We start from the raw sequence: 21,011 nt of genomic DNA on the forward strand, positions 1-21,011 counted from the left end.
TCCGGACCTCTGGCAGTCTCTATGGGGGAACCACAGGGTTCATTTCTCCGGCCGACTCTTTTCTCTCTATATATCAACGATGTCGCTCTTGCTGCGTGTGATTCCCTGATTCACCTCTACGCAGACGACACCATTCTGTATACATCTGGTCCTTCTTTGGACACTGTGTTAACAAACCTCAAAATGAGCTTCAATGCCATACAACACTCCTTCCAACTGCTCTTAAATGCTAGTAAAACTAAATGCATGCTTTTCAACCGATTGCTGCCCACACCTGCCCGCCCGACTAGCATCACTACTCAGGACGGTTCTGACTTAGAATATGTGGACAACTACAAATACCTAGTTGTCTGGCTAGACTTTAAACTCTCCTTCCAGACTCATATTAAACTAAATCAAATCTAGATCGGCTTCATATTTAACAGCAAAGCCTCCTTCACTCACGCTGCCAAACATACCTTCGTAAAACTGGCTATCCTACTGATCTTTGACTTTCGGCGATTTCATTTACAAAATAGCCCCATATACCACCCACCACTGCGACCTGTATGCTCTCGTCAGCTGGCCCTCGCTACATATTCGTCGCCAGACCCACTGGCTCCAGGTCATCTATAAGTCTTTGCTAGGTAAAACTCTGCCTTATCTCAGTTCACTGGTCACCATAACAACACCCACCCGTAGCACGCGCTCCAGCAGCTATATCTCACTGATCACCCCAAAGCCAACACCTACTTTGGCTGCCTTTCCTTCCAGTTCTCTGCAGCCAATGACTGGAACGAATTGCAAAAATGAAGTTGGAGACTTAATTCTCCCTCACTAACTTTAAGCATCAGCTATCTGAGCAGCTTACCGATCATTGCAGCTGTACATGGTCCATCTGTAAATAGCCCATCCAATCTACCTACCTCATCCCCATATTGTTTTGATTTACTTTATTGCTATTTTGCACACCAGTATTTCTACTTGCACATCATTGTCTGCACATCTATCACTCCAGTGTTAATCTGCTAAATTGTAATTACTTCGCTACTATGGCCTATTTATTGCCTTACCTCCTCACGCCATTTGCACACACTGTATAGAGACTTTTTCTATTGTGTTATTTACTGTATATTTGTTTATTCCATGTGTAACTCTGTGTTGTTGTTTGTATCGTACTACTTTGCTTTATCTTGGCCAGGTTGCAGTTGTAAATGAGAACTTGTTCTCAACTGGCCTGGCCTATCTGGTTAAATTAAGGTGAAATAAAAAATTAAATAAAAAACGCCCTGTGGGCTTTTCCATGTGTGTGTGTATGTATGTTCCCAGCCCCAGACAGAACAGCCATTTATAATCTTATGATGTGACTGAGGAAACTAGGTTATGTATTGTTTTCATATTTGATATTCATATTGTTTATGTATTGTTTCTTACCCTCCCTCCCTTCCGGTTGCCAGCTCCATCACTCACTTGCTTTTAATTAAACCTGTCAATCACACAGGGAGGGAGGGAGAGGGGGAGAGGGAGGGAGGGAGAGGGGGAGAGGGAGGGAGGGAGAGAGGGGGAGAGAGAGAGAGAGAGAGAGAGAGAGAGACAAAGAGAGAGAGACAAAGAGAGAGAGAGAGAGAGAGAGAGAGAGACAAAGAGACAAAGAGAGAGAGAGAGACAAAGAGAGATTTCCCTTTCACAGCTCTGTGAAGGACTAAACCTGTCCTAATGGGGACATCCAAATCTCTATTGTTGAGACAGGACAATGAGAAGCAAAGTAGGGGGAGGGTTCGACAACGATTAATTAGAAGTGCAGATAAGGGTTACTGTCAGGAGTGACAGGTTTTCTCTCTCTCTCTTTCATCAGCGACAGGAACAGGGGTTGAGTAACAGACATAACCCTCTCAGACATATCAATCTGTGCATCCTTTTCCCACCCCTGTCCCTATATCCCTTTAGCCCAGGATGAGATGCCACCCCACAGCAGAGCCCATGTGTCGCTGGAGGTTGTTTAATTAAGAATCAGCTGGAGAGGGATCAAACACATGAAGCAGAGTGATCAGCAGAGAAGCGAAGAAAGGGACGAGAGGAGAGAGAGTGAATTAATGAGAAGACGAGAGGGAGGGAGGAAGAATTAGCAAGGGGAATTCATTAATGCAGGGTATTTTTTTCACCTCTACTGACCACCATGCCCTGTATGGGGTACTCCCTCCCTCCCTCCCTCCCTCCCTCCCTCCCTCCCTCCCTCCCTCCCTCCCTCCCTCCCTCCCTCCCTCCCTCCCTCCCTCCCTCCCTCCCTCCCTCCCACTCTCCCTCCCACTCTCTCCATCTCCCCCTCCCTCTAAGGGCTTTTACGGTTTAGAGTAAATCCTTACCTCAGTTCTCTGCTGCCTAATTTACTTGATTTGTTTGTGTTTAATTGGGCCGGAGATTTGGATCCTCTCACCTTCAGCACTGCTTACAGCCTAAAAGTTGAACCTTGAAACCACAGCACCTCACTAAGGTAGAATAGAATACAGTCTGGAACTAAAGTTACCACAGCACCTCACTAAGATAGAATAGAATACAGCCTGGAACTAAAGTTACCACAGAACATCACTAAGATATAATAGAATACAGCCTGGAACTAAAGTTACCACAGCACCTCACTAAGATAGAATAGAATACAGCCTGGAACTAAAGTTACCACAGAACATCACTAAGATATAATAGAATACATTCTGGAACTAAAGTTACCACAGCACCTCACTAAGATAGAATAGAATACAGTCTGGAACTAAAGTTACCACAGAACCTCACTAAGATATAATAGAATACAGCCTGGAACTAAAGTTACCAAACCACCTCACTAAGATAGAATATAATACAGTCTGGATCTAAAGTTACCACAGCAGCTCACTAAGATAGAATAGAATACAGTCTGGATCTAAAGTTACCACAGAACCTCACTAAGATATAATAGAATACAGCCTGGAACTAAAGTTACCACTCCACAGCACCTCACTAAGATATAATAGAATACATTCTGGAACTAAAGTTACCACTCCACAGCACCTCACTAAGATAGAATATAATACATTCTGGAACTAAAGTTACCACTCCACAGCACCTCACTAAGATAGAATAGAATACATTCTGGAACTAAAGTTACCACTCCACAGCACCTCACTAAGATAGAATAGAATACATTCTGGAACTAAAGTTACCACTCCACAGCACCTCACTAAGATAGAATAGAATACATTCTGGAACTAAAGTTACCACTCCACAGCACCTCACTAAGATATAATAGAATACATTCTGGAACTGAAGTTACCACTCCACAGCACTTCACTAAGATAGAATAGAATACAGTCTGGAACTAAAGTTACCACAGAACCTCACTAAGATATAACAGAATAAATTCTGGAACTAAAGTTACCACAGCACCTCACTAAGATAGAATGGAATACATTCTGGAACTAAAGTTACCACCACAGCACCCCACTAAGATAGAATAGAATACATTCTGGAACTAAAGTTACCAAACCACCTCACTAAGATAGAATATAATACAGTCTGGATCTAAAGTTACCACAGCAGCTCACTAAGATAGAATAGAATACAGTCTGGATCTAAAGTTACCACAGCACCCCACTAAGATATAACAGAATAAATTCTGGAACTAAAGTTACCACAGCACCTCACTAAGATAGAATGGAATACATTCTGGAACTAAAGTTACCACAGCACCTCACTAAGATAGAATAGAATACATTCTGGAACTAAAGTTACCACAGCACCTCACTAAGATCGAATAGAATACATTCTGGAACTAAAGTTACCACAGAACATCACTAAGATATAATAGAATACAGCCTGGAACTAAAGTTACCACAGCACCTCACTAAGATAGAATAGAATACAGTCTGGAACTAAAGTTACCACAGAACCTCACTAAGATATAATAGAATACAGCCTGGAACTAAAGTTACCACTCCACAGCACCTCACTAAGATAGAATAGAATACATTCTGGAACTAAAGTTACCACAGCACCTCACTAAGATAGAATAGAATACAGTCTGGAACTAAAGTTACCACAGAACCTCACTAAGATATAATAGAATACAGCCTGGAACTAAAGTTACCACTCCACAGCACCTCACTAAGATAGAATAGAATACATTCTGGAACTAAAGTTACCACAGCACCTCACTAAGATAGAATAGAATACATTCTGGAACTAAAGTTACCACAGCACCGCACTAAGATAGAATAGAATACAGTCTGGAACTAAAGTTACCACAGAACCTCACTAAGATAGAATAGAATACAGTCTGGAACTAAAGTTACCACTCCACAGCACCTCACTAAGATAGAATAGAATACAGCCTGGAACTAAAGTTACCACAGCACCTCACTAAGATAGAATAGAATACAGCCTGGAACTAAAGTTACCACTCCACAGCACCTCACTAAGATAGAATAGAATACAGCCTGGAACTAAAGTTACCAAACCAACTCACTAAGATAGAATAGAATACATTCTGGATCTAAAGTTACCACAGCAGCTCACTAAGATAGAATAGAATACAGTCTGGATCTAAAGTTACCACAGCACCCCACTAAGATATAACAGAATAAATTCTGGAACTAAAGTTACCACAGCACCTCACTAAGATAGAATGGAATACATTCTGGAACTAAAGTTACCACCACAGCACCCCACTAAGATATAATAGAATACAGCCTGGAACTAAAGTTACCACAGCACCTCACTAAGATAGAATAGAATACATTCTGGAACTAAAGTTACCACAGCACCTCACTAAGATAGAATAGAATACATTCTGGAACTAAAGTTACCACAGAACATCACTAAGATATAATAGAATACAGCCTGGAACTAAAGTTACCACAGCACCTCACTAAAATAGAATAGAATACATTCTGGAACTAAAGTTACCACAGAACCTCACTAAGATATAATAGAATACAGCCTGGAACTAAAGTTACCACAGCACCTCACTAAGATAGAATAGAATACATTCTGGAACTAAAGTTACCACAGCACCTCACTAAGATAGAATAGAATACAGTCTGGAACTAAAGTTACCACAGAACCTCACTAAGATATAATAGAATACAGCCTGGAACTAAAGTTACCACTCCACAGCAGCTCACTAAGATAGAATAGAATACAGTCTGGATCTAAAGTTACCACAGCACCCCACTAAGATATAACAGAATAAATTCTGGAACTAAAGTTACCACAGCACCTCACTAAGATAGAATGGAATACATTCTGGAACTAAAGTTACCACCACAGCACCCCACTAAGATATAATAGAATACAGCCTGGAACTAAAGTTACCACAGCACCTCACTAAGATAGAATAGAATACATTCTGGAACTAAAGTTACCACAGCACCTCACTAAGATAGAATAGAATACATTCTGGAACTAAAGTTACCACAGAACATCACTAAGATATAATAGAATACAGCCTGGAACTAAAGTTACCACAGCACCTCACTAAGATAGAATAGAATACATTCTGGAACTAAAATTACCACAGCACCGCACTAAGATAGAATAGAATACAGTCTGGAACTAAAGTTACCACAGAACCTCACTAAGATAGAATAGAATACAGTCTGGAACTAAAGTTACCACAGAACCTCACTAAGATATAATAGAATACAGCCTGGAACTAAAGTTACCACTCCACAGCACCTCACTAAGATAGAATAGAATACAGTCTGGAACTAAAGTTACCACTCCACAGCACCTCACTAAGATAGAATAGAATACAGCCTGGAACTAAAGTTACCACTCCACAGCACCTCACTAAGATAGAATAGAATACATTCTGGAACTAAAGTTACCACTCCACAGCACCTCACTAAGATAGAATAGAATACATTCTGGAACTAAAGTTACCACTCCACAGCACCTCACTAAGATAGAATAGAATACATTCTGGAACTAAAGTTACCACTCCACAGAACCTCACTAAGATATAATAGAATACAGCCTGGAACTAAAGTTACCACTCCACAGCACCTCACTAAGATATAATAGAATACATTCTGGAACTGAAGTTACCACTCCACAGCACCTCACTAAGATAGAATAGAATACAGTCTGGAACTAAAGTTACCACAGAACCTCACTAAGATATAACAGAATAAATTCTGGAACTAAAGTTACCACAGCACCTCACTAAGATAGAATGGAATACATTCTGGAACTAAAGTTACCACCACAGCACCCCACTAAGATAGAATAGAATACATTCTGGTACTAAAGTTACCAAACCACCTCACTAAGATAGAATATAATACAGTCTGGATCTAAAGTTACCACAGCAGCTCACTAAGATAGAATAGAATACAGTCTGGATCTAAAGTTACCACAGCACCCCACTAAGATATAACAGAATAAATTCTGGAACTAAAGTTACCACAGCACCCCACTAAGATAGAATGGAATACATTCTGGAACTAAAGTTACCACCACAGCACCCCACTAAGATATAATAGAATACAGCCTGGAACTAAAGTTACCACAGCACCTCACTAAGATAGAATAGAATACATTCTGGAACTAAAGTTACCACAGCACCTCACTAAGATAGAATAGAATACATTCTGGAACTAAAGTTACCACAGAACATCACTAAGATATAATAGAATACAGCCTGGAACTAAAGTTACCACAGCACCTCACTAAGATAGAATAGAATACATTCTGGAACTAAAGTTACCACAGAACCTCACTAAGATATAATAGAATACAGTCTGGAACTAAAGTTACCACAGCACCTCACTAAGATAGAATAGAATACAGTCTGGAACTAAAGTTACCACAGAACCTCACTAAGATATAATAGAATACAGCCTGGAACTAAAGTTACCACTCCACAGCACCTCACTAAGATATAATAGAATACATTCTGGAACTAAAGTTACCACTCCACAGCACCTCACTAAGATAGAATAGAATACATTCTGGAACTAAAGTTACCACTCCACAGCACCTCACTAAGATAGAATAGAATACATTCTGGAACTAAAGTTACCACTCCACAGCACCTCACTAAGATAGAATAGAATACATTCTGGAACTAAAGTTACCACTCCACAGCACCTCACTAAGATAGAATAGAATACATTCTGGAACTAAAGTTACCACTCCACAGAACCTCACTAAGATATAATAGAATACAGCCTGGAACTAAAGTTACCACTCCACAGCACCTCACTAAGATATAATAGAATACATTCTGGAACTGAAGTTACCACTCCACAGCACCTCACTAAGATAGAATAGAATACAGTCTGGAACTAAAGTTACCACAGAACCTCACTAAGATATAACAGAATAAATTCTGGAACTAAAGTTACCACAGCACCTCACTAAGATAGAATAGAATACATTCTGGAACTAAAGTTACCACAGAACATCACTAAGATATAATAGAATACAGCCTGGAACTAAAGTTACCACAGCACCTCACTAAGATAGAATAGAATACATTCTGGAACTAAAGTTACCACAGAACCTCACTAAGATATAATAGAATACAGCCTGGAACTAAAGTTACCACAGCACCTCACTAAGATAGAATAGAATACATTCTGGAACTAAAGTTACCACTCCACAGAACCTCACTAAGATATAATAGAATACATTCTGGAACTAAAGTTACCACTCCACAGCACCTCACTAAGATAGAATAGAATACATTCTGGAACTAAAGTTACCACTCCACAGCACCTCACTAAGATATAATAGAATACATTCTGGAACTAAAGTTACCACTCCACAGCACCTCACTAAGATATAATAGAATACAGTCTGGAACTAAAGTTACCACAGAACCTCACTAAGATATAACAGAATAAATTCTGGAACTAAAGTTACCACAGCACCTCACTAAGATAGAATGGAATACATTCTGGAACTAAAGTTACCACCACAGCACCCCACTAAGATAGAATAGAATACATTCTGGAACTAAAGTTACCAAACCACCTCACTAAGATAGAATATAATACAGTCTGGATCTAAAGTTACCACAGCAGCTCACTAAGATAGAATAGAATACAGTCTGGATCTAAAGTTACCACAGCACCCCACTAAGATATAACAGAATAAATTCTGGAACTAAAGTTACCACAGCACCTCACTAAGATAGAATGGAATACATTCTGGAACTAAAGTTACCACAGCACCTCACTAAGATAGAATAGAATACATTCTGGAACTAAAGTTACCACAGCACCTCACTAAGATCGAATAGAATACATTCTGGAACTAAAGTTACCACAGAACATCACTAAGATATAATAGAATACAGCCTGGAACTAAAGTTACCACAGCACCTCACTAAAATAGAATAGAATACATTCTGGAACTAAAGTTACCACAGAACCTCACTAAGATATAATAGAATACATTCTGGAACTAAAGTTACCACAGCACCTCACTAAGATAGAATAGAATACATTCTGGAACTAAAGTTACCACAGCACCGCACTAAGATAGAATAGAATACAGTCTGGAACTAAAGTTACCACAGAACCTCACTAAGATATAATAGAATACAGCCTGGAACTAAAGTTACCACTCCACAGAACCTCACTAAGATATAATAGAATACAGTCTGGAACTAAAGTTACCACTCCACAGCACCTCACTAAGATAGAATAGAATACAGCCTGGAACTAAAGTTACCACAGCACCTCACTAAGATAGAATAGAATACAGCCTGGAACTAAAGTTACCACTCCACAGCACCTCACTAAGATAGAATAGAATACATTCTGGAACTAAAGTTACCACTCCACAGCACCTCACTAAGATAGAATAGAATACATTCTGGAACTAAAGTTACCACTCCACAGAACCTCACTAAGATATAATAGAATACAGCCTGGAACTAAAGTTACCACTCCACAGCACCTCACTAAGATAGAATAGAATACATTCTGGAACTAAAGTTACCAAACCACCTCACTAAGATAGAATATAATACAGTCTGGATCTAAAGTTACCACAGCAGCTCACTAAGATAGAATAGAATACAGTCTGGATCTAAAGTTACCACAGCACCCCACTAAGATATAACAGAATAAATTCTGGAACTAAAGTTACCACAGCACCTCACTAAGATAGAATGGAATACATTCTGGAACTAAAGTTACCACCACAGCACCCCACTAAGATATAATAGAATACAGCCTGGAACTAAAGTTACCACAGCACCTCACTAAGATAGAATAGAATACATTCTGGAACTAAAGTTACCACAGCACCTCACTAAGATAGAATAGAATACATTCTGGAACTAAAGTTACCACAGAACCTCACTAAGATAGAATAGAATACAGTCTGGAACTAAAGTTACCACAGCACCTCACTAAGATAGAATAGAATACATTCTGGAACTAAAGTTACCACAGCACCTCACTAAGATAGAATAGAATACAGTCTGGAACTAAAGTTACCACAGAACCTCACTAAGATATAATAGAATACAGCCTGGAACTAAAGTTACCACTCCACAGCACCTCACTAAGATATAATAGAATACATTCTGGAACTAAAGTTACCACTCCACAGCACCTCCCTAAGATAGAATAGAATACATTCTGGAACTAAAGTTACCACTCCACAGCACCTCACTAAGATAGAATAGAATACATTCTGGAACTAAAGTTACCACTCCACAGCACCTCACTAAGATAGAATAGAATACATTCTGGAACTAAAGTTACCACTCCACAGCACCTCACTAAGATAGAATAGAATACATTCTGGAACTAAAGTTACCACTCCACAGAACCTCACTAAGATATAATAGAATACAGCCTGGAACTAAAGTTACCACTCCACAGCACCTCACTAAGATAGAATAGAATACATTCTGGAACTAAAGTTACCAAACCACCTCACTAAGATAGAATATAATACAGTCTGGATCTAAAGTTACCACAGCAGCTCACTAAGATAGAATAGAATACAGTCTGGATCTAAAGTTACCACAGCACCCCACTAAGATATAACAGAATAAATTCTGGAACTAAAGTTACCACAGCACCTCACTAAGATAGAATGGAATACATTCTGGAACTAAAGTTACCACCACAGCACCCCACTAAGATATAATAGAATACAGCCTGGAACTAAAGTTACCACAGCACCTCACTAAGATAGAATAGAATACATTCTGGAACTAAAGTTACCACAGCACCTCACTAAGATAGAATAGAATACATTCTGGAACTAAAGTTACCACAGAACCTCACTAAGATATAATAGAATACAGCCTGGAACTAAAGTTACCACAGCACCTCACTAAGATAGAATAGAATACATTCTGGAACTAAAATTACCACAGCACCGCACTAAGATAGAATAGAATACAGTCTGGAACTAAAGTTACCACAGAACCTCACTAAGATAGAATAGAATACAGTCTGGAACTAAAGTTACCACAGAACCTCACTAAGATATAATAGAATACAGCCTGGAACTAAAGTTACCACTCCACAGCACCTCACTAAGATAGAATAGAATACAGCCTGGAACTAAAGTTACCAAACCAACTCACTAAGATAGAATAGAATACATTCTGGATCTAAAGTTACCACAGCACCGCGCTAAGATAGAATAGAATACAGTCTGGATCTAAAGTTACCACAGCAGCTCACTAAGATAGAATATAATACAGTCTGGATCTAAAGTTACCACAGCACCCCACTAAGATAGAATTGTGACGACCCTCCCACTCTTGTCTGCCGTATTCTCTCTTTGTTCTTGTTTCCTTATTAGGATGCCGGTGGGTGGAGTTGGAAGGGTCGTCAGCTACATGGGAAACACCTGGGCAAGGTGGGTCCCAGGATAAATAGACCTCTTCCACATTCATGGAAGAGACTCTCTCCATGCAGACACCGTTCTAGATTTTGTTGTGTTTCTTGGTGGCCTTTTGGTTGTTTGCTTTGGCATCTTTCAGCACCCTGCATTATCACATTCATGCATGCAAAACACTCACTTACACTACTGATTACTGATTACACACACCATTGTATATTGTACTTAGTTACTTATTTAATAAATATGTATTTTGTTACTCCTTATCTCCACGTTGGCTCCCTTTTGTTACGGGCTTTGAGCCGGTTCGTGACAGAATAGAATACAGTCTGGAACTGAAGTCACCACAACGCCTCACTAAGATGGAATAGAATACAGTCTGGAACTAAAGTTACCACAGCACCTCACAAAGATAGTTCCAGGCTGTATTATATTCTAAAGTTACCTTACCACAGCATCTCACTAAGATAGAATAGATGAGAAAGTACAGCTCCCCTGCACTGCAGACTGGAGAATCCCCAAGTGGGAGCTGTGACACTGCAATGGTCCTTGTCACTGGTCCTCAGTGTGGAAGAACCCTGAGCCTGGAGTGGTCTCCTGCTGGGCTGGCAGCAGACACTAAAGGGGTCCACATGCTTCCCAGCCGATACAATTTGGAAGAGTTTCTACATATATTATGATATTTTGAAGTTTTTGTTCGTTTTTGGACCTCGGTGAGGGGTTTTTCTGCTGTTTGGGCACCATTTTTTTTCTGGATGCAAGCCGAAGTCTACACCCCTCCGTCGCTGATTGGTCAACAGTAGGGATTCTTCAATGAGGTCTTTGTTGTCATTGTTGTCATTGTCACAACTCGTTTTCATTGAGAAATACTGCACCAAACATCTTTGTTAGATGTAATGTTGCGTGACAAAGATCTCCTCAGCTAAAACATCAGAATTAATTACATTTCTTGTTATCTTAGATTAATTCTGAAGTGTATACTGGCGACGGTGTCTCAAAAGGAACAAACAGTACTGTTTCTTTTTTTCTAGTTTTTCAAGCGAAGGTCTTTTTAAGGGAGTATGCGAGCACATTCATTTGGTTCGTGTAGCCAACTTTGGCTAGCCGCCAAACTTAAGCATGCTGATGCCTTAAGAGCACTGGGGTTGAGGTAGAGATAGAGGCTGGGGTTCTGGAAAGGGTACATGGGGGAATGGGATGGACTACTGGGGCTGGTGTGGAGGAACCCTGATTCAGGAGTGACCTCCAGCTGAATTTTGGGTACAGGGAGGGGCTGGGACACTACATGGGGCTCTGGCAAGGGAAGGCTAGAGGGCAATGGACCTCTCTCTCTGATGGCGCTGCATCAGACACCGATAGGGCTTAGGGAGAACTGCTGGAGTGGGCTTGAAAGGATGATTGATGCAGGCAAGGTGGACACCAAAGCAACTTTGAAGTGTGTGTGTGTGTGTGTGTGCATGTGTGTGTTTTTGAGAGAAAATGTGTGTGGATTGACCTAGCCGTAGGCATGTATAAAGTTGAGGGTGTAATTGGTCAACAGTGTTAGAGAGAGACCAAATATGTTACACGGAGCTTTATTCTGTTTGTTTGGGGACTGATTTTAAGCCTGGCTAGGATGCAAATCTAAAATCCAGAGTTATTTTCTCTTGTCAGACTATGCAAGATAATGCTGAAGGGTTTTAATTAATAGGTCCGAAGGAACCCATGACCCCCTCACACTCTGACAGCCGGCAATAATGATGTTGGCATGTCAAATATGCTTGTGAGGAAAATGCTATTCTGAGCAATCGCCTTCAACCCTATGAAAAACAAAATCACTCGCATGTGAAATTCCTGTAGTGGGGAGGGGGTAGCTGATCTGGGAAGAGGTACCCCAGCTCTTTCAGGCCGGTTAGGCAGCTGAAGTTATCCGGGATAGTGAGGGTGTGTGTGTATATGGGTGTGTATATGCACATCCACTAAGGTAGACTTGTGGGTTCATTGCTGTTGGACTGGTGTAGCAGGGTTTTGTTCTTGACTTGGTTTCAGGTTGTGGGTCCATTCAGAGGCGAGACCACCGGCTCCGGGATTTATTCCCGGCAAGTGAGCTAGAGTTAGCAGCAAGCGGAGCTGTGTTTGCCTGTATGAGGGGCTAGGGCTGGGGCTAGGGCTGGGGCTAGGGCTGGGGCTAGGGCTGGGGCTAGGGCTGGGGCTTCGCTGGAGGATTCAAGCTATATCCGAACAAGGGGGCAACACGCACCAACTGAGAGTCGAGTGCAGGGAAGCGGGACTGTACACTCTCTCATTATCAGAGTCTACAGGATGGAGGAAGAGAGATGGAGACAGAGATGGAGAGAGGGAGGTGGTACGAGGAAGATAAAGAGCAGTAGATTACGGAAAAGAAGGAAATATAGAAGGAAAGAGGGACTGAGAGAAAGAGAAATGGAGATATGAGGGACAGTGACAGTGTTAGGACAGGGAGGTTGTTGTTTTCTATGAACACAGAAGAGCCTCTGTCTCCAGCTGCAGCCTTCTAACCTCCAGTCCCTTGTCTGTCGCAGAGCCGCCCCCCAAAGGAGGTAGACTGGAACCTAGCTAAACCTCAATGAAGCACCTCTTTTTTAAGCCAGAATATTCTACTTGTCTCACTCTCCTTCACTCATTAGTGCAGGGAACTGTGATATGTCTCAAGGCAGTGGACAGTTTTAGAAACAGAAGTCATTTGTCAGAATATGATTTTGCAGGAGGCACCCGTTTTGATTTGTCACTTGGTTGGGTCCTTCATTCAGTAGATTTGCAGTTGAGGCGACTGCTAGACTTTTTAATAAGGTGACAGTTTTTTTATTTCCGGTGAGATAGTGACTATTTTTGTGTCTGTGTGTGTAGTTTTGAAACACAGTGAGGACCTGCAGCCTGTTCTCGTTCCTGGCCCTTCCTTCCTCAGTGTGTGTGTGTGTGTTCGTGGTTCTGTGTGTGTAATTCTCTCCTGGCCCCTTGCCTGCCTCTGTCTTCTGTCTCACTATAAGAAACACCAATGGGAGTGTCTGTGTGTTACTCATGGGAAAGAGTTGAGCTACACTTCATTCTCACAGACCAGGTGTCAAGACAAAGCGCAGCTGCATCAAATCTGCATCAAACCATCTTTAGTGTGAATGTGTGTGTGTCCGTGTGTGTCCGTGTGTGTGTAGTTTGCCTGGTCCAAAAGCCTGTCTTATCTCTGTTTCAGGGTTAGTGATGATGAATGAGAGGAGATCATGGTTGGTCTTCAGACTCTGTAGTGTTTCTTTAGCCTGCCTGGAGCGGGACCTTGAAGAGAACCAGCAGATAGATAGATACGCTTTTCACCTCTGTAATTGATGTTCTCTGTGCTTGCTCTCTCACCTCTGGAGCCACGCCACAATGGCACCCTATTCCCTACGTAGTGCACTACTTTTGACAAGGGCCCATGTAGGGAATAGAGTGCCATTTGGGACGCAAGCTGTAGCAGAGTTGAAGTGGAGCAGTGGTCCGTGTAACCGAACCAGACCTGGGGCTAATGGGCAAATGCGTCTGTCAAATGCTTTAATAATAGTCAGAAGTTTTAAGTTACGCTCTATTTATCTTGGAATTGGTCCTCTTGAGATTATTCCACTGTTGAAATGTTTCCGGTCCAACTAAATCAAGCACAGTTCAAGTATGAAAGTATTTGACCTGTGCTGTGACCTTCAGAATGATGTTATTAAGAATGCATCAAGCTTTTAGTCAACAAACGATCTCTCTGAGTGATTTTTCTAGTTGACCAAGTGCCACCCTTGAGTCAGGCCTTGTGTCAGTCTCACCCTTACTAGATTATTCAGCCTCTAAGGGCTCAGTCACAATAGGAGGTAATTAGAAGGCTCCTGTGGGATCCAGAGCTCTCAGCCTCTCTGATACTACTCTGGGTGTGTCCCAAATGGCACCTATTCCCTACACCCTCGCCCTAAGGGTCCTGGTCAAAAGTAGTGCACTACATAAGGAATAGGGTGCCATTTGGGACTCTATCTATCTCTTTGCTGCTGTGGGCTGCAGGGTAGAGCGTTGGACTAGTAACCGAAAGGTTGCAAGATCAAATCCCCAAGCTGACAAGGTAAAAATCTGTTGTTCTGACCCTGAACAAGGCAGTTAACACACTGTTCCTAGGCTGTCATTGAAAATAGGAATTTGTTCCTAACTGACATGCCTAGTTAAATTAAAAAGTGTTGTCAGTAGGCTGCTGTGTGGTGACTATTCAGTCCCAAAAATAGTGGTGCACCAAACTTGTTGTTAACTCCTAGTCCTACCTTCTGTTTCACATGATGTGTGTGTCCCGTTGAATAACACGTCCATAGAGGATCAGTAGCATGGTGTCTTTCCCACACAAGGCTCTCTTGTGAGTGTGTGACACCAGATTCTTTAGGATCAGTAGCTCATTAGTGTTGTGTTGGTCCTCATCGATCCAGACCGCTGCGAGAGCCACATTGCTGCTGCCCTCCGAGTCCCTCCAGACTACGACTGCTGACCACTGCTAAATGCTGCTGCCCTCCGAGTCCCTCCAGACTACGACTGCTGACCACTGCTAAATGCAGCTGCCCTCCAAGTCCCTCCAGACTACGACTGCTGACCACTGCTAAATGCAGCTGCCCTCCGAGTCCCTCCAGACTACGACTGCTGACCACTGCTAAATGCAGCTGCCCTCCAAGTCCCTCCAGACTACGACTGCTGACCACTGCTAAATGCTGCTTCCCCCCAGACTACTACTGCTGACCACTGCTAAATGCTGCTTCCCCCCAGACTACTACTGCTGACCACTGCTAAATGCTGCTGCCCTCCAGACTACTACTGCTGACCACTGCTAAATGCTGCTTCCCTCCAGACTACTACTGCTGACCACTGCTAACTGCTACTGCCCTCTGAGTCCCCCCAGACGACTACTGCTGACCACTGCTAAATGCTGCTGCCCTCCAGACTACTACTGCTGACCACTGCTAAATGCTGCTTCCCTCCAGACTACTACTGCTGACCACTGCTAACTGCTACTGCCCTCAGAGTCCCTCCAGACTACTACTGCTGACCACTGCTAAATTCTGCTGCCCTCCGAGTCCCTCCAGATGACTACTGCTGACCACTGCTAAATGCTGCTGCCCCGAGTCCCTCCAGACTACTACTGCTGACCACTGCTAAATGCTACTGCCCTCCGAGTCCCTCCAGACTACTACTGCTGACCACTGCTAAATGCTGCTGCCCTCCGAGTTCCTCCAGACTACCACTGCTAAATGCTGCTGCCCTCCGAGTCCCTCCAGACTACTACTGCTGACCACTGCTAAATGCTGCTGCCCTCCGAGTTCCTCCAGACTACCACTGCTAAATGCTGCTGCCCTCCGAGTCCCTCCAGACTACTACTGCTGACCACTGCTAAATGCTGCTGCCCTCCGAGTCCCTCCAGACTACTACTGCTGACCACTGCTAAATGATGCTGCCCTCCGAGTTCCTCCAGACTACCACTGCTAAATGCTGCTGCCCTCCGAGTCCCTCCAGACTACTACTGCTGACCACTGCTAAATGCTGCTGCCCTCCGTGTCCATCCAGACTACTACTGATGACCACTGCTAAATGCTGCTGCCCTCTGAGTTCCTCCAGACTACTACTGCTGACCACTGCTAAATGCTGCTGCCCTTAGAGTCCCTCCAGACTACTAGTGCTAAATGCTGCTGCCCTCCGAGTCCCCCCAGGCTACTACTGCTGACCACTGCTAAATGCTGCTTCCCTCCAGACTACTACTGCTGACCACTGCTTACTGCTACTGCCCTCCGAGTCCCTCCAGACTACTACTGCTGACCACTGCTAAATGCTGCTGCCCTCCGAGTCCCTCCAGATGACTACTGCTGACCACTGCTAAATGCTGCTGCCCCGAGTCCCTCCAGACTACTACTGCTGACCACTGCTAAATGCTACTGCCCTCCGAGTCCCTCCAGACTACTACTGCTGACCACTGCTAAATGCTGCTGCCCTCCGAGTTCCTCCAGACTACCACTGCTAAATGCTGCTGCCCTCCGAGTCCCTCCAGACTACTACTGCTGACCACTGCTAAATGCTGCTGCCCCCGTGTCCATCCAGACTACTACTGATGACCACTGCTAAATGCTGCTGCCCTCCGAGTTCCTCCAGACTACTACTGCTGACCACTGCTAAATGCTGCTGCCCTTAGAGTCCCTCCAGACTACTAGTGCTAAATGCTGCTGCCCTCCGAGTCCCCCAGGCTACTACTGCTGACCACTGCTAAATGCTGCTTCCCTCAGACTACTACTGCTGACCACTGCTTACTGCTACTGCCCTCCGAGTCCCTCCAGACTACTACTGCTGACCACTGCTAAATGCTGCTGCCCTCCGTGTCCCTCCAGACTAATCCTGCTAAAGGCTGCTGCCCCCGAGTCCCCCAGACTACTACTGCTGACCACTGCTAACTGCTACTGCCCTCTGAGTCCCTCCAGACGACTACTGCTGACCACTGCTAAATGCTGCTGCCCTCCGAGTTCCTCCAGACTACCACTGCTAAATGCTGCTGCCCTCCGAGTCCCTCAGACTACTACTGCTGACCACTGCTAAATGCTGCTGCCCTCCGTGTCCATCCAGACTACTACTGCTGACCACTGCTAAATGCTGCTGCCCTCCGAGTTCCTCCAGACTACTACTGCTGGCCACTGCTAAATGCTGCTGCCCTCAGAGTCCCTCCAGACTACTCGTGCTAAATGCTGCTGCCCTCCGAGTCCCCCAGGCTACTACTGCTGACCACTGATAAATGCTGCTTCCCTCCAGACTACTACTGCTGACCACTGCTTACTGCTACTGCCCTCCGAGTCCCTCCAGACTACTACTGCTGACCACTGCTAACTGCTACTGCCCTCCAAGTCCCTCCAGACTACTACTGCTGACCACTGCTAAATGCTGCTGCCCTCCGTGTCCCTCCAGACTAATCCTGCGAAATGCTGCTGCCCTCCGAGTCCCCCCAGACTACTACTGCTGACCACTGCTAACTGCTACTGCCCTCCGAGGCCCTCCAGACTACTACTGCTGACCACTGCTAAATGCTGCTGCCCTCCGTGTCCCTCCAGACTAATCCTGCTAAATGCTGCTGCCCTCCGAGTCCCCCCAGACTACTACTGCTGACCACTGCTAAATGCTGCTGCCCTCCGAGTCCCTCCAGACTACTACTGCTAAATGCTGCTGCCCTCCGTGTCCCTCCAGACTAATCCTGCTAAATGCTGCTGCCCTCCGAGTCCCCCAGACTACTACTGCTGACCACTGCTAACTGCTACTGCCCTCCGAGTCCCTCCAGACTACTACTGCTGACCACTGCTAAATGCTGCTTCCTCCAGACTACTACTGCTGACCACTGCTAACTGCTACTGCCCTCCGAGTCCCTCCAGAATACTACTGCTGACCACTGCTAAATGCTGCTTCCCTCTGAGTTCCTCCAGACTACTACTGCTGACCACTGCTAAATGCTGCTGCCCTCCGAGTCCCTCCAGACTAATCCTGCTAAATGCTGCTGCCCCCCGAGTCCCTCCAGACTACTACTGCTAAATGCTGCTGCCCTCCGAGTCCCCCCAGACTACTACTGCTGACCACTGCTAAATGCTGCTTCCCTCCAGACTACTACTGCTGACCACTGCTAACTGCTACTGCCCTCCGAGTCCCTCCAGACTACTACTGCTGACCACTGCTAAATGCTGCTGCCCTCCGAGTTCCTCCAGACTACTACTGCTGACCACTGCTAAATGCTGCTGCCCTCCGAGTTCCTCCAGACTACTACTGCTGACCACTGCTAACTGCTACTGCCCTCCAAGTCCCTCCAGACTACTACTGCTGACCACTGCTAAATGCTGCTGCCCTCCGAGTTCCTCCAGACTACTACTGCTGACCACTGCTAAATGCTGCTGCCCTCCGAGTTCCTCCAGACTACTACTGCTGACCACTGCTAAATGCTGCTGCCCTCCGAGTTCCTCCAGACTACTACTGCTGACCACTGCTAAATGCTGCTGCCCTCCGAGTCCCCCAGGCTACTACTGCTGACCACTGCTAAATGCTGCTTCCCTCCAGACTACTACTGCTGACCACTGCTTACTGCTACTGCCCTCCGAGTCCCTCCAGACTACTACTGCTGACCACTGCTAAATGCTGCTGCCCTCCGAGTCCCTCCAGATGACTACTGCTGACCACTGCTAAATGCTGCTGCCCCGAGTCCCTCCAGACTACTACTGCTGACCACTGCTAAATGCTACTGCCCTCCGAGTCCCTCCAGACTACTACTGCTGACCACTGCTAAATGCTGCTGCCCTCCGAGTTCCTCCAGACTACCACTGCTAAATGCTGCTGCCCTCCGAGTCCCTCCAGACTACTACTGCTGACCACTGCTAAATGCTGCTGCCCCCCGTGTCCATCCAGACTACTACTGATGACCACTGCTAAATGCTGCTGCCCTCCGAGTTCCTCCAGACTACTACTGCTGACCACTGCTAAATGCTGCTGCCCTTAGAGTCCCTCCAGACTACTAGTGCTAAATGCTGCTGCCCTCCGAGTCCCCCCAGGCTACTACTGCTGACCACTGCTAAATGCTGCTTCCCTCCAGACTACTACTGCTGACCACTGCTTACTGCTACTGCCCTCCGAGTCCCTCCAGACTACTACTGCTGACCACTGCTAAATGCTGCTGCCCTCCGTGTCCCTCCAGACTAATCCTGCTAAATGCTGCTGCCCTCCGAGTCCCCCCAGACTACTACTGCTGACCACTGCTAACTGCTACTGCCCTCTGAGTCCCTCCAGACGACTACTGCTGACCACTGCTAAATGCTGCTGCCCTCCGAGTTCCTCCAGACTACCACTGCTAAATGCTGCTGCCCTCCGAGTCCCTCCAGACTACTACTGCTGACCACTGCTAAATGCTGCTGCCCTCCGTGTCCATCCAGACTACTACTGCTGACCACTGCTAAATGCTGCTGCCCTCCGAGTTCCTCCAGACTACTACTGCTGACCACTGCTAAATGCTGCTGCCCTTAGAGTCCCTCCAGACTACTAGTGCTAAATGCTGCTGCCCTCCGAGTCCCCCCAGGCTACTACTGCTGACCACTGCTAAATGCTGCTTCCCTCCAGACTACTACTGCTGACCACTGCTTACTGCTACTGCCCTCCGAGTCCCTCCAGACTACTACTGCTGACCACTGCTAAATGCTGCTGCCCTCCGTGTCCCTCCAGACTAATCCTGCTAAATGCTGCTGCCCTCCGAGTCCCCCAGACTACTACTGACCACTGCTAACTGCTACTGCCCTCTGACCAGACTACTGCTGACCACTGCTAAATGCTGCCCTCCGAGTTCCTCCAGACTACCACTGCTAAATGCTGCTGCCCTCCGAGTCCCTCCAGACTACTACTGCTGACCACTGCTAAATGCTGCTGCCCTCCGTGTCCATCCAGACTACTACTGCTGACCACTGCTAAATGCTGCTGCCCTCCGAGTTCCTCCAGACTACTACTGCTGGCCACTGCTAAATGCTGCTGCCCTCAGAGTCCCTCCAGACTACTCGTGCTAAATGCTGCTGCCCTCCGAGTCCCCCCAGGCTACTACTGCTGACCACTGATAAATGCTGCTTCCCTCCAGACTACTACTGCTGACCACTGCTTACTGCTACTGCCCTCCGAGTCCCTCCAGACTACTACTGCTGACCACTGCTAACTGCTACTGCCCTCCAAGTCCCTCCAGACTACTACTGCTGACCACTGCTAAATGCTGCTGCCCTCCGTGTCCCTCCAGACTAATCCTGCGAAATGCTGCTGCCCTCCGAGTCCCCCCAGACTACTACTGCTGACCACTGCTAACTGCTACTGCCCTCCGAGGCCCTCCAGACTACTACTGCTGACCACTGCTAAATGCTGCTGCCCTCCGTGTCCCTCCAGACTAATCCTGCTAAATGCTGCTGCCCTCCGAGTCCCCCCAGACTACTACTGCTGACCACTGCTAAATGCTGCTGCCCTCCGAGTCCCTCCAGACTACTACTGCTAAATGCTGCTGCCCTCCGTGTCCCTCCAGACTAATCCTGCTAAATGCTGCTGCCCTCCGAGTCCCCCCAGACTACTACTGCTGACCACTGCTAACTGCTACTGCCCTCCGAGTCCCTCCAGACTACTACTGCTGACCACTGCTAAATGCTGCT

The 21,011-nt window shown here is 45.3% G+C and overlaps 1 protein-coding gene and 1 long non-coding RNA gene across 17 annotated transcripts in view; one reads left to right on the plus strand and one right to left on the minus strand.

Moving 5' to 3' along the window:
• The window catches only part of LOC118397665 (receptor-type tyrosine-protein phosphatase U-like), a 315,780-nt gene that overhangs the window by 20,728 nt on the left and 274,041 nt on the right, over positions 1-21,011 (plus strand). The gene's annotated exons all lie outside the window — the stretch shown is intronic.
• LOC127909339 (uncharacterized) lies at positions 3,850-10,506 on the minus strand. Of its 4 annotated transcripts, none has more exons than XR_008070876.1 (4): positions 10,311-10,506; positions 6,527-6,576; positions 5,481-5,685; positions 3,850-4,004 (listed from the first exon to the last, which is right to left on the minus strand). It is a non-coding gene; the product is annotated as an uncharacterized LOC127909339 (long non-coding RNA). The 4 variants fall into 4 exon arrangements; XR_008070873.1 differs by lacking the exon at positions 6,527-6,576 and adding an exon at positions 9,223-9,272; XR_008070875.1 differs by lacking the exon at positions 6,527-6,576 and adding an exon at positions 10,161-10,210.

Source organism: Oncorhynchus keta, chromosome 19, assembly GCF_023373465.1.
Source record: "Oncorhynchus keta strain PuntledgeMale-10-30-2019 chromosome 19, Oket_V2, whole genome shotgun sequence".
In the NCBI taxonomy this organism is placed as follows: Eukaryota; Metazoa; Chordata; class Actinopteri; order Salmoniformes; family Salmonidae; genus Oncorhynchus; species Oncorhynchus keta.